The sequence below is a fragment of the Amia ocellicauda genome, chromosome 6 (assembly GCF_036373705.1).
Source record: "Amia ocellicauda isolate fAmiCal2 chromosome 6, fAmiCal2.hap1, whole genome shotgun sequence".
Lineage (NCBI taxonomy): Eukaryota > Metazoa > Chordata > Actinopteri > Amiiformes > Amiidae > Amia > Amia ocellicauda.
Genome location: NC_089855.1, coordinates 42,110,318 through 42,122,363, shown reverse-complemented (window position 1 = coordinate 42,122,363; position 12,046 = coordinate 42,110,318). Strand labels below are relative to the sequence as shown.

The 12,046-nt window shown below is 44.7% G+C and overlaps 1 non-coding gene across 1 annotated transcript; it reads left to right on the top strand.

Annotated features, from left to right (window-relative positions):
• Nucleotides 1–353: 353 nt before the first annotated feature.
• Nucleotides 354–468, top strand: LOC136752089 (U5 spliceosomal RNA). The gene has a single exon (XR_010817255.1). It is a non-coding gene; the product is annotated as a U5 spliceosomal RNA (small nuclear RNA).
• The last annotated feature ends 11,578 nt before the right edge of the window (nucleotides 469–12,046 follow it).

Genomic DNA, 12,046 nt, shown 5'->3' with positions numbered 1-12,046 from the left:
TAATTCGTTTTACAAATGTTCCCTGTTTGTTATGAATGTTCCCTAAGCATGTGACGAATGTTCCATAGTTTATATTACAGATGTGCCCTAGCACTTCTCTCTCTCTCTCTCTCTCTCTCCCTCTCTCTCTCTCTCTCTCTCTCAATTCAGTGCATTTGTATTGTCAAAGCAATTGGACATGCAAACATACATACATACATACATGCATACATAGAAACATACATACATACATATGGAAAATAAACAACATCATTATAAATCACAATAAGATGTAATAAAGTACAGAAAAACAAAATGTAATAAAATGTGATCTTTAATACACAGAAATATGTATGGCTGGTCGGAAGCGTCTTGGACTCGGGTTCCTCTTCATTACTTATAACGCTATTGCCTTTTGTTTAAGCTTTCCATGGAGGGGAACGTGGATGAGTTTGTACCATTCTTGGGAGGCTCTGCCTTGTTGGGGCGGAGCTGTGATCCAGGTGAACAGAACATCGGGCATAGGTGGGCATGTGGGCGGAGGAGGAGGAAGGCCGGTCAAGCAAATAAGCTTGCTAAGGTACGCAGCAGCAGCAAACAGCCCCCCCATCCAGCCAGCCAGGCAGTCTGGCTGGCAGTGACTGAGTGGTTGACAGACGGCAAGCAACGGAATGCACGTGCTCTGTGATGTCATAGCAGTCAGCTCAGAGAGAGGTTCGTGATGTCATCGCTGAGCTGGCTGGCTCTGTGTGTCTTGCTGGCTGTGTGTATGTGTGTGAGTGTGAGAGAGAGAGATTTTTTGATTTTTAACAACTTTATTTTACTAAAAAAAACAATTAAAACAAACTAGAAACACATAAAAGACATGAAAAAAACTCCCGACATAAAAACACAACCTATTCTAAAAACGCTCAATAAAAACCACTACACACGTGCTACCTATAAAATATTCAAGTGAATTAAACCAGTTGGTTTAAATGTCCAAAGTCAATGGCACAGAGGGCAGCCCCGACCCCCCACATCTGCAGAAAAGTGTCCAGGTCTCCCGTCAGGTTGTAGAAATTGTAATCCAGTCGCACTCTGGAGCTTACGAGAGACCAGAAGAGGGAGAGTGCACACTGTTGCTGCACCCGCTAAGTCTGACTTCTCCTACTGCTCAGGATAGACAGCTTAGCCTGCCCCACTAGAAAGTTTGCTAACTGACAAACATGTCTGTGGCGCTGCATGTACTGGACTCCCAAAATAAACACAGAGCGTGAGAAAAGGAGGCCCAGCTGCTTGAACAGGCTCTCCAGTGCAGTGAACAGCAGCTCTAATCTAGGGCAGTGACAGAAACAGTGAAAAAGTGTCTCTCTCTCCCCGCAGTAGGGGCAGGTGTCGCTCACTCTGGGGTCCAGTGTATGTGCAAAAGAGTTTGTTGCGATGACGCCATGCAGAAGCCATGCAGAAGCGGGGGCTTGTTCAGGCTCCTCCAGGCCGGGCAGGCATCTTCCCCCAGAGCCAGGTGCTCCCTCCAGGGGGTGTCAGGGAGGGGCTGCAGCTGCTGATGGTGCAGCTCCCTCACACTGAGCTGATTGAGCTCCTGACGCTGAGTTGTGAAAACAGACACACTACAGAGACTGTGAGGCGACAGAAGGCGGCCTGATGAGCTAGGGCGGACTGAGAGACACAGACAAACAAGGGGAAAGATGGTGTCAGGGTCCTTGGGCCAGCAGTGCTGCGTGAGAGCCTGGAAAAGCCGTTCCACAGCGCCTATGGGAAGGGCGTTCTGTACTGCCCTGAGAAATCTGGTTACGACTCTCAGTGACCTCATACCCAGCCTGGCAGCCAGGCTGTCGGCACCAACCCACTGTCCCCTGTTAAAATCCAACAAATCCCTCAGCCGGATCACGTCGACCTTAAGCAGGACTGACTTGAGGCTACTGGAGAGCAGGAGTGGACAGCTAAAACCGGGGTTATACAGCAGTGGCTCCTCTAACAGCCAATACAGACTGCTGCCCCCCAGCTCCCTACCCAGGGAGAAGCGCTGCCACACCTCTAAAACAGTACAATAAAAAACAGGCAGGGACGGAAGTATATTGGGACGTGTCTTATGTAAAAACATGTGTCTGTCATAACAAGTGTCCAGGGCGGGAGACACTGGGGATCTGGAGGGTACAGGAGCCTCTGAGTTGCCTGCAGCCGAAAGGCACTCAGCCTGCTTAACAGATCTACCAACCCCTGTCCCCCCTCCTGGAGCGGCAGGTACAGCACTGCTTTGCGCACCCAGTGCAGCCCGTCCCAGAAGAAATCCAGGAGCAGGGTCTGTATCTGGGACACCAGGGCCTGTGGGGGGTCCAGACATGCATAAGTGTGCCAGAGCATGGAGGCCAACAAGATATTAATAACAATTGCTCTCCCCCTAAAGGAGAGCTGGGGCAGCAGCCAGTGCCATGCCCTCAACCGGCCCTGTACCCTCTCCAGCAGGCCAGCCCAGTTCTCCTGCGTCTCCCCCAAAGTCACACCCAGCACCCGAGGGCCTGAGAGAGACCACTGCAGCCCCGCAGGGAGGGCAGGGGGTGCAGAAACCTCCCACACCCGAACCTGATGAGCGCTGCTCTTGCCCCAGTTGACCCTGGCTGAGGAGGCCCTGCTGAACTCCTCCAGACACTCCCACAATGACCTGGACGTCTCACTGGCCAGACTGTGTGTCTCAGCAGCATAGGTCGACACCCTTGGGTGACAAAGGATGTCCAAAACTCTGAGAAAAACTCCACAGTGAGCCCATCCAGCCCCGGTGCCCAGCCCTTATTGAGCTCTTGCATTGCGCAGGTCAGCTCTGTCAGATTTAGAAGGGCCTCCAGCCCCTTGATCCCATCCTATGGGAACTTAGGCAGACCCTACAGAAACTGCTGCTGCTGCTCCAGGCTGCCCGGCTCTGCGGAGTACAGCTCCCTATAGAACTGGGCGGCATGACTACACATCTCTTGCCCATCCTGCAGCACGCGGCCCTCAGCCGTCCTCAGGCAGAGCATAACCCTGCTCTGCTGCCGCCTGCATTCCAACCCAAAGAAGAACTTGATGGGCGCATCCATCTGTGTCAGGCTCTGGAACTGCGAGCGCACCATTGCTCCTCGAGCCCGCGTCCTTAGCAGCTCTGACAATGCCTGCTGCATAGCTTTGAGGTCCTCTAATGCCCCTGAATCTCCAGAGTCCAAGGCTCGGTGGAGCACCTAAATCTCTCCTTCTAACTCCTTCTTAGATTCATTCAAGCTGTCAGTCCTATGCTCAGTGTACTTCTGGCAGAAGAGCCTGGTCTGAACCTTGCCAATGTCCCACCACTGTCTCAGGGAGGCAAACCTAGGGCGCTCTGATCTCTGCCAAAAGAAAAGAAAAGAATTACAAAAAATCCTGTCCTGCAGCAAGCTATTATTGAAAAGCCAGTAGGCACTGCGCAGCCGGACAGGAGGCAGGGTGACACTCACAGTGATGAGACAGTGGTCAGTGGTCAGGTGGGGGTGATATGGAAGCCACCGAACAGATTGACATGATGTCTAAAGGTATAAAATCTATCCAGCCTGGCTTGCGACATAATGCTAGAACCCGGCCTCACCCAGGTGTACTGTTTCACCTTTGGGTTGGCATTCCTCCTGACATCGACCAGATTGTGCAACTGTGTATTACCTTCCAGCTGTTTTGCCGACTGTGGACTGGGCTCCAAATGATTCCTATCTAATCTATAGTCCACAGTACAGTTCCAATCACCCCCCCAAAACCAGGATCTCCTCAGCCCCACAGTCTGCTAGCGCTTTGCTGAGCACCGAATACACTGACAGTCTGTCTCTCACAGCATTGGGGGCATAGATATTAATAAACACTGTAGCATTATGTTGGGTGTATTTTTATAAGAGCATTTTAGCTCCGAGCTGAAGCACTGACCTCTCCCCCCAAAGTTATCAGATTTTCATAACTCATCAGCTTGGAACTGGTTTACATCAAAGTGACAGTTTTGGGGAGGATGGCACCACAAATAGGCCAAATAGTTTGGAATCCTGCTGTGGGATGTCTGGAGAAGTGGGCCTGTAGGTAATATAACTCTTTGAACTGGAAATCCAATCTCACAAACTCAAGAACCAATCACCTATTGATCTGACAGGCGTATACAGAACAGCACACGGTCTCTCTCTCTCTCTCTCTCTCTCTCTCTCTCTCTCTCTCTCACCTGAACCAGAAACTCGCTGCCACAGCTCAACCTGAACCAGAACCAGAAACCAACTAAGTCTTTGCCGGCAACAGAAGAGTTAAATTGGGAGAAGGAGATTGAGCCGTACGAGGAATTCTTTTAAAGGACTTTATCAAATAAAGAATTTTACAGACTGCGCTGCCCGCCTGTGCCCACCTGATCAGTGGAGTTTTTACAGCTGGACACGTCGACTGTATACGAAAGTGTCAGTCATTTAAATAGCTACTGAGTCTTAAGAAACTCGATCCTTGGAACGAACAGGGCCCTGCTTTCCTCAAAGACTTTGTCTTCAAGTAACTATTTTGGAAACCCTGCATACAAAGAAGATTTTGTGCACAACCTTGGAGCCTTCAAACCACTGGAAAATCGGTTTGGAAAAGACTCTACATTCGAGAAACCCCAACTTCCAGGTGCATCAATTGAGTGAAAGTTCTTGGACAAAGCCGAACCGGACTGCCTTTGTTCCAAACCACACGGACCTCGTGCCGTGTGCTGTTATCTGAGCCCGAAGCCAGAGAGGCCTCTCTGCGACGAAGTTCAGATAAGTTTAACAGTTTGGAGTTCATGATTCATGACATTTGAGAAATAAATTAGAAATGTTAATCTGTGATTCATAACTCTAGAATGTGTAATAACATTTAGTTTTCTTCAATATAAATGTGTGTTGCATTAAACTGTTTTGTTGATAATTTTAGAAATAAAATCTGTCAACGCCGAGAAATATCTTCTCATTCCTGTTTAACTGTTTAGTCTGAAATTGACACAAGTTAATAGACACCAGATTATAGGTGGCCCTGCCTATCCTTAATCATTGAATAATAATCAGTTAAGGGAAATTGTGGTAACAAGTAATGATAGGATCTTTCTCGGCACCTACGTAAATGAGACTGATATATATATAACGAGAAGTTACCTGACATAAATACTATCCTGTGTAGTTATTTAATGTCTGACTAACAATACTAATGAGAGACTCGCCTTCGTCTTACTAACCGGTATTGTGGTAAATGTGTTTATAACCTTTTTTGTTTAACCATTTGTGTGATATCATATGCGATCACATGGTCTTTGATTTGGTCAAGGAAGTGATTTGTCTTTGAGTTGTTGATCTAGAGATGAATGTTAATTAGTTTTGCCCTTTTGTATAATTATTGCAATTTGTAGCCGAAACCGAAGCACACCGGAGCCACGGAGCACAGACGGAACAGAGTCGGATTAGCTATCAAAGATAATAACTAATAACACAAATAGACACAGACAATAATAACAACGGTGGTGACAGCACAGCCGTGATGCCAAATAACCAAGCAATAATAATTGTTAATAAACAATTGTAAGAGAATTTTGAATTCTCGTTTTTTCAGTCAATCTAAATAAATAGTTGAACTGAAAACTCATAGGTCAATTGGTTTCTCTTTTAAGATTCTTTTTAGAGGGAAGATGTGGTCAAGTCACAGATGTGCAATAATCATTTATTTTGACAAAAATAGGAAACTAATATCATTCAATTATATTACTGAAAATAAGTAATTTTAAGCTTCTGTTGGATTACAGTAAGAAACAGATAATACCCATTTTCTTCTTTCTCCTCACAGTACAGCTTATAGGCCAGTCTGGTCAGGCAGGAAGCAGTGTGTCTCTCTCTCTCTGTCCTCTCCAGCTCAGTCTTATCGTTGCAGGATGAAGAAGTTAAGAGAACTCAAATTCTCATTGTTTTCCATTTTATAAGGTTTCCTTCCATCCAATAGCATTTTGCCACCACCATGACGTGTCTTATGCTAAAGTAATCTAGAAGTGGGGGGTCATTTTGAATTTGGCTAAGAGCCAATCAGAGGACAGGTCCCTTTTGGTCTCTGGTCATAAAGATAGGGTTACCAGGGCTACCAGGAGATATCAGGGGCTACCAGATGAAAGGGAGGAGGTCTGTTTCCTCTACCAAACCAGATGGTATAGAATTTCCCATTGAAAAATACATTCTAACAAATAATATCTTACAGTACAAAACAGGGATTAATTTAAGAATTTTAACCACAAAGTATTGGCTACAGTTATGATGCCTACTTCACTGCTCATATGCACACAGTTTCTGAGGTCTGGACCACTGCACAGTAGTCCCTGGAGTTGTAGTCCAGACCACTGCAGAATTCGTGCTGAAGTGATCTGGATCACCACGCAATGGCCCAAGGACCACTGCAAACTTGGATTTCAATGTTTTTGTGTAATCCATGTTGCAATAGCACCTACCATGTTCCTTTGTGGTGAGCTGGTTAATTCTGTTCTATAACATTGAAGAGAAAAATTAACATGAATAAACTTACTGTTGAAGATTATTATTTGATTATTTTTATTTCTTGGCAGACGCCCTTATCCAGGGCAACTTACAACATAAGTGCAAAAATACAGAGAAGTACAAGGCATCAATCATTACAAATTCAACTTAGCAAAAAAATATCGCAATTCAAAATACATTTTAAAAATTCCAATTACAATTTACACAAGTACAGTAAAAGACTTCCTACATCCTGGACGGTGAAAGCTAAGTGCTGTCAAGATGTAGGGTTACAGACTAGGGCTACGGGAAAGGGAGCAAGGAGGAAAACATTCAAGAACGAGAGGAGCATAATAAGCTGAAGTGCAATCTTGCAGGGATAGAGGACTAATATTACAAGTGCGGTCGGAAGAGATGCGTCTTGAGTAAGCGCCGGAATGAGGTCAAGGACTCTGCTGTTTTGACTTTGGTGGGCAGGTCATTCCACCACCGAAGTCAAAACAGCAGAGTCCTTGACCTCATTCCGGCACTTGTGTAACCCTTGTGTCAGATGTAACCCTTACCCAGTGGCTAACCCTAACTCTATGTTACAAATGTTCCCTAAAAGCTTATTTTGCAAGATCAATAAAGAACCTTTAGGAATTTTAAGCTTTTAAAGATACACATAGGTAATACCAATGTGCTTTAACAATGCCAAAATTAATAATGCGTTTATCTTTAGTAGTGAAGATATTGTATAGATGTATATCTTTCATATACACAAATAGAAAAAAAACGGTTTCCAAACTGAATATAGAACTGAAACTTTCAGACAGTCCATGAAAAATGGAATGTAAACATTTACACTTCTTAACAATTCTATATATCAATTATATTCATAACCCTAACCCTAACACTAACCCTAACTTTAAGTTACAAATCTTCCCTAAACACTTATTTTGCAGGATCAATAAAAAACTGTCAGGATTTTTTAAACTTTTACTGACACACATAGTTAATGGCAATGTGTTATAACTTTACCGAAAATAATAATCCGTATATCTTTAATTGTTTTGACGTTATTAAGATATAATGCATCTTTCACATAGGGAACATTTGTAACATGATAGGAAAAGCAAACAAATGATGTAACTGAAAATATTCAATATTACAGCATACAATTTGTCAGGCTTCATAAATATGGAATTTATGACATACTCTGTAAAAATCAAGCAAACAGCATTTGTTGTTCATGAGAAAAAAAATAATAATCAAAGCTATCAGAATAAAGTTTTACTGACATTTTATTGACCCTACCACTGCATAGGACACATCGGTAACATGAACGCTACTGAATGGCACATACATTGAAAACTACGGAGAATTGAGACAAATCCATTTTACACTTCATAATTTATCTTAAAACGTTTCCAACCAAGGCAAAACCCACTTGAAATACTTTCATTCACATTTTTGCTAAACAAAAAGAGAGATTGTTACATATGTTCCCTATGATGCATCTACAGAACGAGAGAGAGAGAGAGAAGTCACTGAATGTATGAGCTCCTATCCACACAGCAATACCAACAGAGGCCAGCCAAACATACAACCCCCCCGCACTGGAGCACACGTACCACGATGCCGCAGCACCGGCCAGCCCCCCATCACCCAGCCTCCCCCCACGAGCACCAGGTACAGCGCCCATCAGAAGCCGCTCAGCTATGCCGCAGCCCTGACCCAGGCCGCCACTCCGGCCCCCACCGAGCTGGGGGAGATCAAGCACCTGCTCAGCCTCCTCTGCTCCAGACTGCTGAGCTGAGCCAGAGAACTCGGGTAGGGACGGACAACCCCACTTGTAAATTAAAAATAAATACCTGTGTACATACAATGTAACCATACTTAACATAAAACTAATAATTATTATATTTGAAATTCTAGTTTAAACAAAACCTTCGATTAAAAAGTTGTATTGTTGATAGGCATTTTATTCCACCAAGTACAATGTTAGCTAAAATGAGCTCATTTACAGTCAGCTGCTGGAACATTCAGGGCCTGAACTCCTCGCCTTTCGGACTAAAGAGCACAGACCCTGAATTCATTAAAAGCATTAAGGAATTAGATATCATAGTTCTGTTGGAGACATGGTGTCGTGCAGAGGTGCCCACACACTGCCCCCTGGGCTACAGGGAGGTTATTGTGCCCTCAATTAAACTGAGCACAGTGCGGTGTGGCACGGACTCTGGGGGGATCATAGTGTGGTACAAAGAGGAGCTGGCGAACCACATCAGCCCAGTCAAACAGGGCCCAACGCACACATGGCTTCAAATTAAGAAGGGAATAGCCCAGTGTGAGAACCATATATACCTTTGTACAGCGTATACCCCCACCTCTGAATCCCCCTATTACAATGGGGAATTTTTTAACACCCTCCACACAGAGATTGGCCATTTCCAGGCCCAGGGGAATGTGCTGCTCTGTGGGGATTTCAATGCCCGGATAGGCACCGAGCCCAACTTCATCGGCACACAGGGAAACAGCCATGTGTTCGGTCAGGCCCCTCTGTACCTCACCCCCACCACAACCCAGAGGAACATCCCCGACGGGGTTTAATGGCAGGATCAGAGGGGACTCTTTAGGGAGGTTCACGTATTGCTCAGCTCTTGGGACTAATGTAGTCGACTACGCCCTCACTGACATGGACCCCTCCTTCATCAGTGCATTCACTGTCAGGCAGCAAACCCCCCGTCAGACCACAACCAAATCACAGTGTTCCTGAAAAGAAGAAGTCAGGCCAGCAACACACAGACACAGCCCAGTAAGCTGTACAACCTTAATCAAACATACAGATGGGCTCCAAACAGCACAGAGGAATTTAACCAAGCAATCAGTTCTACAGAAATAACAGACATCATCAACACTTTCCTCAGCTCACAGTACCAGCCTGACGTGACAGGACTAAATCTGGCCATAAATGATATCAATCAAATATTTCAAATTGCAGCCACAATGGCAAATCTTAAAAAGACAAAGAAAAAGATCAACCAGAATCATACACACACACAGACATGGTTTGATGATGAGTGTAAATCAATAAGAAACAAATTTAAGGCACCTATCCAATCAAAAACATCATCAACCACAAGACACAGAACTATGCCAACGGTACTGTGAGACCCTTAAACACTACAAACACACCCTTAAAAATAAAAAACAGAAACACACAAACAAAACACTCAAAGACATAGAGAAATCTGTTGACCAAAACCAGTTCTGGGAAATGTGGAACAATTTAAATTCAACAAAACAACAAGAATTGGCAATACGAAACGGAACCATTTGGAAAAAATACTTTGAAAACCTTTATAAAGATATCCAACAAAATGATCTGACACACAAACAAATTGAAACCAGGGAAAAACTGAAATTACTCGAACAATCAATTAAAAATAATCAAAACCAAAATGACGCTCCAATCACCCTACAGGAACTATCTAAAAAGCTCCAGGCACTTCCACCCAGAAAAGCCTGCAGCCCGGACAGCATCAGCACTGAAATGCTCAAACACAGCAGCGCACAACTGCAGGAGGCTGTGCTTAAATTGTTCAACATGGTCCTCAGAACTGGTTACTTCCCTGACATCTGGAAGCAGGGGCTGATCACCCCAATCTATAAGAGTGGAGACAAATTCGACCCTAACAACTACCGGGGCATCTGTGTTAGCAGTAACCTGGGGAAGGTGTTCTGCAGTATCATCAATGCCCGGATACTGGCCTTCCTTACCGAGCACAGTGTCCTGAGTAAGAGTCAGATTGGCTTCCTCCCAAATCACCGCACTACAGATCATATTTACACCCTACACACCCTCATAGACAAACACGTCCACCAAAAAAGTAAAGGCAAAATCTTTGCCTATTTTATTGATTTCAAAATGGCATTCGATTCCATTTGGCACGAGGGACTTTATTACAGAATTCTTCAAAGCGGTGTAGGGGGTAAAGTCTATGATATTATAAAATCAATGTACACCGAAAACAAATGTGCAGTAAAAATTGGCAACAAAAGAACAGAATTCTTCACTCAGGGGCGGGGAGTGAGGCAGGGCTGCAGTCTGAGCCCAACACTGTTCAACATCTACATCAATGAGTTGGCAACGGTGTTGGAGCAGTCTGATGCCCCTGGCCTCACCCTAAATGACACAGAAGTCAAATTCCTGCTCTATGCGGATGACCTAGTCTTGCTGTCGTCAACAGAACAGGGGCTTCAGCAAAACCTGGCACTGCTAGAGCAGTACTGTTAGTCCTGGGCCCTGGCAGTAAACATGAAGAAGACAAAGATCATGATTTTCCAAAAAAAAAATCCTCAGGGAAACAAATACCACTTCACGCTAGGCAACACTACCCTAGAACACACCTCACACTACACTTACCTGGGCCTGACTATTAGTGCGTCAGGGGGCTTTAACCTGGCAGTGAAGGCACTCAAAGACAAAGCGAGAAGAGCTTTCTACGCAATCAGATTGTGAATGGGATATTAATGTTATAGAATCTTCTTCTGTCTCAAACTAATTGACAGTGTGATCCAGCCCATTGCGCTGTACGGTAATGAAGTATAGGGTCCACTCAGTCAACAGGACTACACTAGGTGGGACAAACATCCAATAGAGACCCTGCATGCTGAACTCTATAAAAACATACTGCAGGTGCACAGGAGCACACCAAACCACGCATGCAGGGCAGAATTAGGCCGCTTCCCAACCCTCATTAATATAAAGAAAAGAACACTGAAATTCTGGATGCACCTGAAGAAAAGTGAGTCAGACTCACTCCAGTACAAGGCCCTCCAAACCCAAGAGCTCAGCCCTGAAAAGAGTCCACTGAGTCAGCTGGCCCTGAAGCTCACGGCACTGACCCCCGCTAATACTGCGAACAGAGACCAGCTTCAGGTCAGCACTGCTTACCTGCCCCCAATCAGAGTCAACCAAATCATAAAGATAACCAAAACCTCCTATCTGGAACATTGGAACAATTAAACCAAATCCCAAAGTAAACTGGATTGCTATCGGGCCCTAAACAGAGAATACACCCTGGCAGAATATCTCTTCACTGTCAGAGATATGAAGCAGAGATGGATCCTGACCAAGACCACAGCCTGGCCATAGAGACGGGCCGACACAGGTAGAGCTGGCTGCCCAGAGAGGAGCGGCGCTGTGGTCACTGCGACACAGGAGAGGTCGAGACAGAGATGCACTTCCTCCTCCGATGCAATAAATATGCCAAATTAAGGGACACGTTCTATAATAAATTCATAAATATTATAAAATCATTCTCTGAATTGATGAATGAAAAAAAAAAAAGCTATCCTCCTGGGGGAGGGACACACAGCCCCCCTGGCCGCCCAATATGTAGCCGCCTGCCACAGCCTGAGGGGCTCACTGTGAAAACATGACATACATGAGCACCAGCTGTAACCTGATAACTATAAAGTAAATGTACATGTCTATTAAGATTTAATTTATAAATTATAATGTTACTGTTTCATTTTTTTTGTTTCTTTTTTCCTACCTTTTATTATTTTTCAATGTATGTATATATCAACTG